The following is a 14,305-nucleotide window of genomic DNA, read 5'->3' as shown; positions in this document are numbered from 1 at the left end:
TCCGGATTGTTAATACAGCCTCGGCCTTTATTAATCACAGCCTGAGTCTTCTGGCGAGGATACAGAGGAATTCGGGTGGAGAAACTGTGGGTAAGTGAAAAAGACCAAGGACCTAATAAGTGGATCATTCCTCTTGAATCTCATTGACAAGAGGATTTAATGACGTCTCAGGATTAATGCAAATGCAAACAGACTGTGACTGCAGGCACATATAAGTCTCATATTGGACATATGCTGCTCTCAAAAAGCTGAGCATGCTCGCACTGAAAGCGCCGGAAAACTGTGAAAAACATTTAATTCGTCATGTTTAGTCGTGAATTCACATAAAGGAGTATTTATTCTGTACTTTACATTGGATTTGGATGGAGTTTGCATCAAATTGTCCGAAAATAAACAACCATTCTGCGTATGGGGTATTGCATAATTTGTCCCACGTCAGTGTGACGCGCAGTGGAAACGGTGGAAGCGAACGTAACATCCCTTTGAGTGCAGATTCAGATGCAGGCAGATTTGATGACGACATTTATGTTTGACTAGCAGAAGTACCTGGCGTTGCCGGGCGGGGGAGGGGAGGGGAACGGGGGGGGGGGGGGGGGAGGGGGGGAGGGGGAGGAGGAGGAGGAGGGGGAGAGGACAGGAGGAGGGGAGGGGAGGGGGATGCAGGACACTTCCTCTTCCTCTCCCTCCCCCCTCCCCCGCCTCTCCTCCCCTTCCCCCTCCCCTTCCCCCTCCCCCTCCCCTTCCCTCGATTCCGTGACCATTTTCTGGCTAGTAAGGTTTGACGATTGATTTGACTTCTATGGACCTTATATAAAAAAGTTAGCACCCATGTCCCTCCCAAAAATCCCGGCATTTTACCCGAAAGGCCCTAATTCCAAGATGGCCGCCGGCGCCATCTTTAAAAAGAAAGTTTTGAACAAAAGCACATATAATTATTTAGAAATGCACTTTTTGGGGTAAGTCGACCATGAGGATCCCGAATTTGACATTAGTTTGACGTTACAACATCATTTTGACCTAGGAATCCAATATGGCCGTCATCTGGTCGAGAAAAAACGCAACTTTTGAAAAGGAGCACATGAATAAACATTATTTTGCCTGCATCTAGAATAGTCACGAAATTGACGCTCTGACTAGAGAATTTTTTTTCACTGTGTATAGGTGAGTGTGGGTGCGTGTGTGCGTGTGTGTGCGTGTGTGTGTGTGTGTGGGGGGGGGGGGGGGGGGAGGGAGGGTTAATGGGTGTGTTTAATTTCATGTATTTCTATGTTTTAGGTTTCAGCTGTTCGTGATTTGAATTGAGAAGAAAGCTTATGCCAATGACCACTGTTCCGTGTGTGCTCCAGTGTGGCGGGCTTTGCAACAAAGTCACTGATGGCATTACCTCCGCCGAGAGTTGGGAAAATCTCAAGAAGAAGACCCTGTTATGGAGCGGTCTTGCCAAGTTCGGAGACGTCCACGCAACAGTCGAATGGGATAATGGTCCCAGCGGACAATGTGTCCATAATTCATGTAGGTTGACCTTATGGAATGTCAAGAAACTAGAACAGGCCAAGACAAGGCAGATAAAACGAGAGGTCGAGGAATGCCAAGCTCAGTCTTCGTCTACGTCTGAGGCTTTGCCACCAGCTGCCGCTCCACCTGCAAAGCGGCTGCGATCGAGCGTTCAAGGGCTGATACATGAAAAAACAAAATGTGTCTGGTGCTGTAAACCGGAGTCGCCCAAGCACCCAGAAACAAAGCTGTCCCTGATTTGGTACGATCATGCATGGGTGGCTTTCAAGAGCCACACGGTGGTCCTGGAAGATCAGAGCATGCGAGATAGAATCAACTGTTTGATCGATTGTGCAGCTGATCAGCCCTATGCGATTGAGATCCGATATCACAACAAATGCTGGTTGAAATATGTGCGTTGTTACCAGAAAATGAGTGAAGATGACAAACTCCCACGCATGCACAATGTCAATCTCCGTGAAGCTCAGACTATCTTCTTTGACCACATCAGAACAGTTATCTTTGAGGAACATGAGCTAAGGTCACTGCAGAGCCTCCTCAAAGACTACAGTTCTATCATTTCTCGGTATGGCTTCCCAACATCCAGCGTCAAGTCTTCCTTTATCAAAGATATCCTAACCCGGGAGTTTGAGGGCAAGACCGGCTTCCACACCCGCTCTCAGAGGAACCAGAGCGACCTAGTCTATGATACGTCCGGGGGTGGTTCATATGTGGAAGCAGCGCTCTCCTCCATCGGTGTCAGCAGTGAGCAACTGGTGCACAACGTGGCCGAGCGGCTCAGGGATGACGTCCAGTCAATCAAACACATCCCCTGGCCGCCGAGAGTCGAAGAGCTAGAAGAGGAGGAAGAGGTATTGCCTCTCATGGTGCAGCTGCTATCTGCTTTGCGGGGGAAAAAGGGGGTAGATCTGTCTCCCAGCACACACTCTCTCGCCTCTCTTATCACAAAGTACACCACAAAGCGACCAACAGCTACTGCCATCAATGCCACCGTCACCCTTCACGGGATGACTCGCAGCAAGGAGCTTGTTGATTCTTTCTACAAACTGGGCATGGGGATCAGCTACCCGAACGTGCTTCTCCTGCGTGACTTCTGGACCATGCATGACCTCGAACAGTGCTCGATCTGTCATGACGAGATTGCTGAGGGAGAACCAAGCATCAGTATCATTGACAATGATGACTTTCTCAACGACACCTTGACAGGAGGGGGGTACTGCGCATCGCTGTAACTGGATGTTTCTGCAGCGTCTAGAAAGCCTTGTACCGAAGCCTAAAGCAAACGTCCAGGGCGAGCAAGTACGCTTAAAAGACGCGAAGACTACGACGCAGTCATTGACTGAGAAGGCGTCTGAGTTGCAGAGAGTTACGCCGTATAGGGCCATCAAACGCGGTGAGCCACCTATTCGCCCTAAGCCCAGTACGTTCTCATCAAGTACAGAAAATCAGCGCAAGCAGACCATTATTCATGCCCTCGCTCGAGCGGATGTGAATGGTGACCGCCCTGATGCTGCTAAGCAGACTATCCCTTCCTACAACGGGTTTCATGCTGGCTTGAATACGGAGCATGGCAAGAGCATGGCATATTTTTACACGTCTTACAATCAGCCACCAAACAAGTCAGTTGTGAATGCCATCATGGCCAGGCTGTCTACCATCATCGCCGCTAAGCGCATGCCCTTCGCTTTCTTAGTGGGAGATCATCCAGTGTACGTCCTCATCACCCTGCTCAAGGCCGAGAACGTAAACAAATACCGTGACATTGTGCCCTTTCTAGGTCCCTTTCATACACCGTGTGTGATGATGAGTGCTATCTACAAGCGCTACAAGGGGAGTGAGCTGGGAGATGTACTCGTGGCGGGAGGAGATATTGCCGAGGGCTCTGTCGATCGTGCACTGAAAGGCAAGCATTACAAGAGGGGGCTGCATTGCTTGAGGCTCATGTATGAGGCACTCATGAGTCAGCTGATGCAGGAGGATCACGCCCCACCTGGCTGATGATACAAGGGAGAATCTTGAGATTCTGAGAGATAAAAGTATCTCCCAAGAAGCTCGCGCTGCTGCCCATGCGGCACTGGAGGAGGGTGTTGGCCTCGAGAGCCTCGTCACCAATTTATTCACCCATGTGGAGACCAGTGACATGGCAGACTACTGGAGGGACTTCCTGTCGATGACGGATGTGCTCATGCAGAATGTGCACGCAGTCCATATCTGTAACTGGGATGAGTACCTCAGCTCTCTACGCGCCATGCTGCCGTGGATGGTAGCGTACGACAACAATTGGTACGGGAGGTGGATATCTGACTTCTGGGCGATGCTAACAGCTCTCCCTGATGATCAGGTCGCCTTCCTTCGAACTGACTTCACTCAGTCCATCAACGGCAACCCCTACTCCAACATGGCTTGGGATATGTGGATCGAATGTACCATGAACAAGGGGAGTAAAATGAAGTCTGGGTGGTTCTCCATCCTCCAGAATGAGAAGCAGCTACTGGTGCACTCCAGAAATGTGAACAATGTGGCCCAGATCAGGGCGGCTCATAACGCCCTGGCCAACCGAAGAGAAACCAAAAGGAAGCACATGGAATGCGGCCCAAAACGAATGCGAGAAGATGAGCAGTGCGTGCAGGACCTGATCGCATGTATGCATGAGTTCAACTCCTTTCCATTCGACCCATCGTCACCTACCCTCTGCACCATACAATCAGCCATGCCTGCCACTGATGAGCTCGTTGCTGACCTCAACTCGGCCGGTGCTGCGGGGGAGGAAAAGTTGACCAGCTTCTTGCAAGAGCGGGTGTTCAGTAAGAACACCTCCCTCCATGCACCCGTCCCTCTGAGCAAACGCTTGACTTTTGCCAAGATGCCAGACACAGAGAAGCCCGGAGGTGAACTCAAAGCAAGAGTTGCTGAGATGGCCGGAGTGCTCTCAGGACAGTGATCGACTTGGTCGAGGTCAGTCAGCTTGTGGACCTCACGGAATTGTTGGAACATCGTGTTGCCGAGGAGTGTGGCGCCTTATTCAACTCCAACTGCACATACAGGAAGACGCAAAAGAGCAAGCTAATCCAGAGGCTCTCTCTGCAGTCTTTAGTTTTACAGGAACCCTACACCGCTCTCATCGACATGGGCATGATTTGGAGGATGGCAACTCCATCAGCAGAAGATCGGCAAACGCAATATGGCATCGGGTACAAGTGGTCGGACTACGTCCATAAGGTGTCATCTATCATCCTTGCCCGCCATGGTGATGCTGAACGTATCATATGTGTGAACGACCCATATGACGCAACATACTCAACTAAAGATGACGAGCGAGACCTATGGGTACAGGGTAAGGCACATATCCCCAACACCTACATGAAATTGAACGACTCCTTCCCTTCTGCCCAAGCATTCAAAACATTGCTGTGTAGCACGAGCAACAAGGGGCGACTGCAAAAACTGATATGCAACTACCTGACAGACCTTGCACAGAGTGTTGATGTTGAGATGGTCTACTCTGTCAGCTCCCACTGCACCAACTTGTTAACCCAGCAGCCAATGGAGAACTACAGCTTTAACCAGTCAGAGGCTGATACTGTCCTCTTCTCCACATACGCAATTCTCCGCGAGTCAGGCTACAGTGGCCCTGTTGTAATTGATGCCGCTGACACCGATGCCTATGTTGCGGCAGCGGCCATCTCGCACCAGCTCCCCGGATTACTCTATATAAAGAGGAAGCAGGAGATAGTCTTCTGCCGTGGCCTGGTGACTGACGAGATGGCAGACTGCATTGTGCAGCTGCACTGTATGACAGGCTGTGATGCCAATTCAGGCTTCTACGGCAAGGGTAAGAAGTCGATGTATGACTGGGTGACGAAAAGCCCTGTGGCCCGGCGGCAGCTGTCGCGGTGCGGAGATAGCCTTGACCTCGAGGAGGAGGTTCTAGAGGAGCTCTTCCAGTTCACACGATATGCCATCTATGGTGACAAAAAGAGTAGCACCATGGCTGAGGCCTGCGCAGCGAGGTGGAGGACACTGAAGAACAAAGCATTCATCTGTCTCCCTCCAGATGCAGATAGCCTACGTCAACACTGCCTCTGTGCAAACTATTTGGCGCATCTTTCCCGCCATCCCTCCCTGAAGCACCACCCCTCGCCACTTGGACATGGCTGGGAGCTGGTAGGCGGTCGCTGTCGCCCTGTCCGCCACACCCGACCTGCCCTCCCGACGCATCTACCTGCACCAGGAACAGCCGAAGAGAGTGGGGGAGATGACGAGGAGGAAGGAGATGATGCTGAGAACAGGGGGGGGATTTGTCGGAACCTGATGATTCAGACTACAGTGAGGCAGAATGCTTTGATTCAGACTGACCACCTATCAATCTCATTGATTCACCAGTTTACACAAAAGCCGACGTGGTAACTTATTAATGTGTTTCAATTGTGTTGTGGTCAGTTTTCTACAAACCATGGCCAAAAAGTGTAAAATGATTTCTGTTGATATGTCATCAGTGCACATCGGATTTTTATGTGAAAAAAAAAAATTTTTTTTTTTCACATAAAACGGCTTTTTTGCGCGCAAAAAAATTATTTTGCTATTTTCGGAGAAAAAAAGAATTTCGCCCTTTTTCGGGAAAAATAAAATAAAATGCCCTTTTTGGTCGAAAATGTCTGGCAACGCTAAAAAAAATTAGGGAATTTTTCGAAATTTTTAACTGCGATCGAAATTTTTAACTGCGATCGATCTCAAAAACAAAACGTTGCGTCCACTTGCGTGCGTTGCGTCCCCAGCGTGTACAGCAGTGAGGCGGTGTACTACAGTGAGAGAGTGTACACAAAGTGTGAACAAGTCTCCTATCAAGATGAGTGCTGCTCTTCGTGACAAGTGGCTGAAGGAATTCAACGCTGGCGGCGATGGGGCCACCTTCAAGTACGTGTCGAGTGACACGGCTTTCTGTCGAGCTTGTGAAAAGACTTTCCGGGCGAAGCAGAAGTCTGAGCTGGCCCAACATGTCCGAGGAGACCGCCACAAGAGCAACTTGGCCTTGAAGAAGAAGAGGACGGTCACGCAAGCCACCATGGAGGACTTTGGTGGCGGAAAGAGGCACAAGTGCGACGTCATGGCTCAGGAGCTGTGCCAGGCCATGCTGGCCGCTGGCATCCCATGGTCGAAATTGGAAAACACTGCCCTCCGGTCGTTCCTGGAAAAGCACATCACTCTCCAGATCCCCGATGAAAGCTGGATTCGAAAGCACTACCTCGACAAGTGCTACGACGAGGCCTTGGCGGGGATCCGTGCCGACCTCGGACAGCAGCCCATCTGGCTGTCCGTCGACGAGACGACCGATTCGGCAGGTCGATATGTGGCCAACATCATCGCGGGACGCTTGTCCAAGGAGGGGTACTTTCGTCCCCACCTCGTCCAGTGCATGTTTCTGGAGAAGACCAACTCCAGGGAGATCGTGCATGCAGTCAATGACACGCTGCGCTATCTTTGGCCTGATTTCAAGCCGGAGTGCCTCAAGGTCCTCGTCAGCGACGCCGCGGCCTATATGATCAAGGCCGGCCATGCCCTGAAGGAACTCTTCCCGGACTTGCTGCATGTGACTTGCGTTGCCCACGTGCTCCACCGTGTCTGCGAGACAGTCTGAGAAATGTTCAAGGACGTCAACGACCTGATTGCCATGACGAAGAAGGTGTTCGTCAAAGCCCCGTCGCGTGCTGTCTTTTGGAAGGAGCAGCAGCCCAATCTTTCTCTCCCCCCGGAGCCCATTCTGACTCGGTGGGGGACGTGGATCGACGTCGCGGTGTTTTACGCCGAGCACTTCGAGGCCGTCAAGGACATTGTGGACCAGCTGAACGATGACGACGCGATGGCAATCCGGAGTGCCAAGGACCTGTTCGGAAAGGCGGACATCAAGCTCAGTTTGGTCTTCTTAAATGCCCACGTGTCGTTCATCCCGAAGATCCTTAAGCAGCTGGAGGAGGCCGGCATGGAGCTGGCCAAGGCCTTCCAGCTCCTTGATCAGGCCAAGGAGGAGCTCGAAAAGATCCGAGGCTGCCGTAAGGAGATCCTGCTCACCAAGTTCAAGGCGGTGCTGCAGCGCAATCCCGACATTGGTGTGCTGAGGACAGTGGCTTTGATCCTGGATGGAGATCAGCACGGATCTGAGGTTGGTGTGCCGGCTGGAGTCAAGCTTGCTGACATCCCCCTCTTGAGGTACTGCCCCATCGTCGGCGTCGATGTGGAAAGGTCCTTCTCCGTCTACAGAAACGTCCTCACCGACCGCCGACACCGCCTCACCAAGGAGAACATTACCAAGATAATGATTTCAAACACCTACTTTAACCGTTCCTAAAAGGGTCTTGTAAATTTCTTCTTGTCCTCTACTTATCAAACAATGCGGTTGCAATAAAGGTACCTGAACGTCATTTTTTACCTGTTTACTAGCCCAGAGTGTTTAATGTTGTGCAGGAAAAAGCTTACCATTTTTTGTTCTTTTTTTGACTGATTTCTGAAAAACTTGGTAATAATAAAAAATGAATAAAACGGGGGAAAAAAATATTTCGGGATTTTTTCACATAAAAAAAAAAAAATTCCCGCTTTTCAAAACATAAAAGGCCTATTTTCTTAACATAAAAATCCGTAGTCTACTCATCAGTGGTTTCATTTGAAAACTGTTCACGTTACAGCCATTAAAAGAATTGTTTTTGAAGTGCGAGTTTAGTTACTTTCATTCATTCATCAATTACTTTAATGCAAGAGATCCCTATGAATGTAGTTTGCATTACGTTACGTTTTCGCTCTACCGGATGGCGGCCATCTTGGATTCCTGGGTCAAAATGATGTTGTTATGTCAAACCAATGTCAGATTCGGAATTCTTATGGTCGACTTTTGCCATCTTGGCAAAACTTGGATGGCGCCGACGGCCATCTTGGATTTGGGCCTATAGGAAAAAATGCCGGGATTTTTGGGAGGGACATGAAAATTGTGCTAATTTTTTATATATAAGGTCCATAGAAGTCAAATCAATCGTCAAACCTTACTAGCCAGAAAATGGTCACGGAATCGAGGTTCTGGACCTAACTACATAGACCATAGCCCACACCATTAAGGACTCGTAGAAAGCCATGTTGCATTCAATGTAACACTCTCAGCTTCTGGTGTCGGGAAACCTGTTAAAATCGACGGGATGCTAAAAAAAAGAGATGTACAAGCAGATACTGCAGCACCATGCGGTTCCAAGTGGAAATCGTTTAATCGGAAAAGCGTTCATTTTCCAACAACATAATAATCCAAAACACATTTCTGACATAGTAAAACTCGGTTTTAACAACTCGGTTTTTGGAGAACAAAGTTGCAGCTGCTGTGCTTCGAGTGTTAGAATGGCCACCCCAGAGTCCGAACTCGAGTCCCATCAAAGCCATATGGGATTACTTGGAAACGGAGAAGAACAAGAGGAACTCAACTAATCTTACAGAACCTTGGAATGTACCACAGGATATTTGGAACAGTATTCCTGTGAGAATACACTGAGAGTGCTTCAGTCATATACAGGAAGCATGGGGAAAAGAATGATGGCAGTAAAGAATGCAAATGGTGGACACGAAGTATTGACTGACATTTTCACAATCCTGTATATTGATCTAATTCTGAGTTAAATTTGTTCAATATATAAGAACTTGATGTCCATCTATGTCAATGAAATTTGCAAACATTGAGATTAGTTAATGGAGAGTTGTTACAAGATAAACGTGCTGTTGGATTGTTTTGTGACGACGATGGTGAGTCCGTTGTTTATCATAATAAGCCATTGTTTTGTTCGATATAGTCTCAAGGGTGATAATGTTCATATCCAGTGACATCATCGATATTTGTTGTTCTGAACAATGTCGGTTTATCACCGATCATAAACACAAGCTAATGAGTATTATCCTGAATGAGTATTTTTGTTTTTGTATGTGATGGGTGGAATTATTAAAATGCTGCACAACAGAGACTGCACCGAGACATATTGTTTTCCGTTCAATATCAGAGTTAATTAACTGCTCACTAATGAAGTAATCATCAGTGATTTGCATTCGCATTTATAGTTGTGATTAGTTTGTGGAATTGGGTGTGGAAGTGGGAAAGGCTTTTGCTCATGGGTCCAGCTAAACCAAGATGGAAAACTTGAAAGCAGCACCTTCATATGGAGTGTAAATAAAGTTGATACTTAGTTACCACTAGAAGAGCCTCCCCTCGCTTTGCTGATGGACTAAGTTGTAAAGTCGTCATGTCCCTTGCTGCTAGAAAGGGGAGGGGTATGGAGGGGAAGGGAATGGGAGGGGAAGGGAATGGGGGGAGAGGGAAGGGAAACGTGTACTGCATATACATCTTTTCTGGAGGGTGGGTGGGGGGCTGTGACAGGCCTCTCCATTTTGGGGGGATGGGAGAAGGGAAGGAGGACAAATTTACCCGTGCGAGGAGTGCTTTAACCTCAGCGTTGCCCAAGTAAAAAAGGAAATTGTAATACCCTCTGCTACCACCACCAAGTGGCAGTATACGGTACACATTTACATGGATAATTTACACCCCTCTCCCCCACACCCTCGCGTGAGGCCGCAGCCACATAGCCTATGTTACCCCCTACACAATGTTGTATTTGTACCCCGAGTTTGGAGTTTGTAACTTAAAAGATGTGACCGTGCATCTTATTATAATGGAGCAAACATATATGGTTATGTATGTATATTTGTGAACAAAACTTCTTGTTTTTCTTCAAATTTTCTTTAACTTCAAATTTTCTTTAACTTCTTCAAATATTCTTTAACTTCAAATTTTCTTTAACTTCTTCAAATATTCATAAACTTTAAATTTTCTTTAACATTTTCTGCCATTTTGTTTTTATTTAACATAAACGAACTGATGTAATTTAAAATAAATATAAATTTGTTCTCAATTACTTTTTATTTATATATGTTGAGTTCTGACTTCTGATTTACAGTATATATTCAGTCGGAGCACAAAATATAGTTGGCCGACTATCCAACCCAGCACCATCCACCCCATCCCTCTTCCATCATTTCCACATCCCCCTACAACCATCGATCCACCATCACCCCCACTAATTAACCCACCTCCACCATCCCTCTCCCTCCCGGAGAAAGCAGGCATGGTCAAAGATGTCTGTGCCTCTGTAGCGACGTGTGGCATGAACGATCAGACATTTAGACCTGTTGTATACATTTTACATCTCCCTAGCTGGCGATAACAAATAAAACAATTTATTTGATACATTAATCCCGTTTGGTGTTTCCATCACAATACTCTGCACTCATACTGTAATGCATGTAGACTCTTGGGTAAAATGGCAGGGGCACAGAAAAGGCCCCTTTATATAAGGGTATGTTCCATGTAGCAAAGTATAGAAAAGAAGGGACATTCCATAGCTTCTAGAAAATACCAAACAATAGAAAAGGAGGGACATTCAAAAAATCTCGTGTGCATGCTGAACTACCCTTGTGTTCTTAGGAGGAACCAAGTAATGCTCCAGAAAAGTTCATATATTCTTTTCTATTGTCCGACATTTTTTAGAAGCTATGGAATATACTTTCTTTTCTCTACAATGCCACATGGCACTTACCCTTATATTAAGGGGCCTTTTCTATGCCCCTGCCATTTTACCCAAGAATGTCGCTTCTTTTCTATAGCTTGCCACATGGCACATCCTATGTAAAGGGGTCTTTTCTATGCCCCTGGCATTTTTCACAAGATACATTTTAAATACAAAGAAAATGCATTTGTTCATCATACAAGACTTTATTCAAGACGATATAAAAGACCTGAAAAAGTAAGGGGGAAAAATTATTCAACCCAGATGGCGACTTGAACCAACACTCTCCAGCTTGGGAGTCTGATGCTTTATCCATTAAGGCATCAAGCCAGCACATTAGATTTGGGTAATAACATATTGAAGAGTTATAAAGTATGTATGTATGTATGTATGTATATATATTATATATATATATATATATATATATATATATATACAATATATATATATATATACAATATATATATATATATATATACAATATATATATATATATATATATACAATATATATATATATATATACAATATATATATATATATATATACAATATATATATATATAATATATATACAATATGCAGTATATATATATATATATATATATATATATATATATATATATATATATATATATATATATATATTGTTGCGGATCTCCAAATGTCGGCCTTCCCCTTACCAAGGGGGGATTAATCCCCTTGTCTTTTTACTAGCCGACGCGATCCTGGGCTATCACGTTCCTTCCGGTCAGCGCTGAATAGGGTGGTAGGTCGAATTAGTCCTATTACCTACGTACCAGCACCTCCCAGGAAGCAAGGAAATAACCCCACCTGAACCACGGTTTCAGTGGACACGCCGAGTGATAGCGAGCCACGATTCGGGCCGTTAACAGGTACTAAACCCGATTGGAGCGGTTCCTAGTCGTGCCACGCTTACCCAATGGAGAAATCACTAAGACGGGTGAATTAAGAGGAAACAGGAAGAACAAGTAATTTATTACACACTTTGTACAAGGAAGAAGAAGAAGAAGCAATGTACAGTGAAGAAGAAGAAGCAGATACACAGGGCAGCCTTACAACAGTTTTAACTTATCCTTGGACACGGGCCCATTCACACTCAGACTCAGACTCACACAGGGGTTGTAGATGGTCGGGTTGAGGGTCCACCGATGGTGTCCACAGCTCGCTCCGGTCCCCGACTCGTACCACGAAGGCGATGAAGATGGTAGACGGCAGGCAAGATCTCCGCATGTTGGTGGCGCGGATCGGACAATTACGTGGGGGGGATCGGTAAGCTGGGCGATTACACTGGCGTACGTAATAGCTGCACCGGCGCCTTCTACGTGCTCCCGGTGTAGTTCGATACAATGCGCCACTTCCACAAGTCCTCTGCAATGCGCCGCTCCAGCAATGCTTTCACGATGATGTCACCAAGACGCCTTTCCCAATCGACCTTGCACAATGATTGCAGTTGCGTCAGTCCTTCAGACCTCTCCCTTCTCAATACTTGTCACAGCGCGTCTCTCCTCATAACTCAAGTCCTGCGACCTCACGAGTGCCTCTCCCTTCTCATACTCAAGTCCTTGTAACCAATAATGCAATGCGCTCCAACCAAGTCCAAGTCCTCCAGAGGGCTTTGCGCTCGCGGTTATATAGCGCCGCTTCAGCCAACCCTCTCGAACCTCTAGCCACACCCTGTCAAGCGATGTCGCCTCAGCCCTGATTAGCGGGTGGCCCTTAACGTCCCTCCTGCTGCCGATCCGATCTCAGCCTCGCTGCCGCTCCACCCCCTTTTTGGGTCTTACCTCGTGGCTGGGCTAGTTCCAGCAAACCAGCACACCAAGAGCAGCAAACGCTGCTGGCAGCCAAAGCGTAACAACTGCGAGCATCCCAAACTGCGAGCATCCCAAGCGTAACAAACTGCGAGTTGTCAAATGGGGCGCGGGATGGATTCTGCCCAACGAGGTGGAATTTGGAGGGTGGAGGCACAATGCAACGGGACCTACTCTTATTTGTTTTACACAACGCAGATGATAACTATTGGAAATGGCCTTATCTCACATATACTAAGAAATAACTAACGTTCTAAGGTGACCTATGTGTTGCTCGTGGACTAACTATGGGGGCAGAACCTTTAACCTTTATTACTCCAATATGTACACTTTCAGAACCGCAACAATATATATATATATATATATATATATATATATATATATATATATATATATATCTATATATATATCTATACAGTATATATATTGTTGCGGAACCCAACGTCGGCCTATGGTTCCCCTTTGAGGGGGGATTAGTCCCCTCGTTTGTTACTGACCGACGTGGTCCCTGAAGCTGCACCGCGACCTCCGGAAAGGCCGGTGCACAGCCCCGTTCGCGACCGCGGATAAGATGTTACTTTGCCGAGCGGATGGCAGCCGTGGCACGAACTGTTAACAATGACTAGACCCGATTCTCAAACGTTGGCCAAATCGTGCCACAGGTATTCAATGGGGAAAAGACAACAACGACGGATGTAGAGGAAAGAAAGGCAAAGGGTAAGAAATACAAATATGATTTATTTACTATTTACACAATTGAAAGCAACCAAGGAGGCGGAAGAATAATAAAATAAAAACAGAAGAAGAAGAAACACAGTGCAAATTAGCTTACCTATAAACAGTCTTACTTAATCCAGGACAGAACAAACAAAGACAGACTCACACGAATGGGGAATGAAGGCAGGAGCGATTGGCTGGAAGGAGAGGATGGTCCAGGTGGTCCACAGAGCTGGAAGGATGCGGGTCCTGTTCGTGTAAATGGCAAGGCTCGAGGTGAGCGGCTGCCGACCCCCGTCAATCTGGTTCGCACGGCGGCGTTGCGGGCAGCGGGTCGAAACTGCCGTCAAAGCTCAACTCAACTGCGGTGGACTCAGCTGCGGTGGACTCAGCTGCGGTGGACTCAGCTGCGGTGGACTCAGCTGCGGTGGACTCAGCTGCGGTGGACTCAACTGCGGTGGACTCAACTGTGGTGGACTCCTCACTCATCTGCCTAAGCAGTCCCTCCCAACCCCCTTTTATGAGGTGTGTGGCGATCAAGCCGCCGGCCTTTTGGAAACGCCCATCGGGTCGCTCTCCGCAGTGCCGATTGGTGGGCACGGGCTCTCTGGCTCCACCCTTGATGACGATGGGCGGGCACGCCCTTCTTCCCCGAGCTG

The sequence above is a fragment of the Myxine glutinosa genome, chromosome 5 (genome assembly GCF_964187855.1).
Source record: "Myxine glutinosa chromosome 5, kmMyxGlut1.1, whole genome shotgun sequence".
Classification (NCBI taxonomy): Eukaryota; Metazoa; Chordata; class Myxini; order Myxiniformes; family Myxinidae; genus Myxine; species Myxine glutinosa.
The sequence above is the reverse complement of the archived record's forward strand: the minus strand, read 5'-3'. Positions refer to the sequence as shown.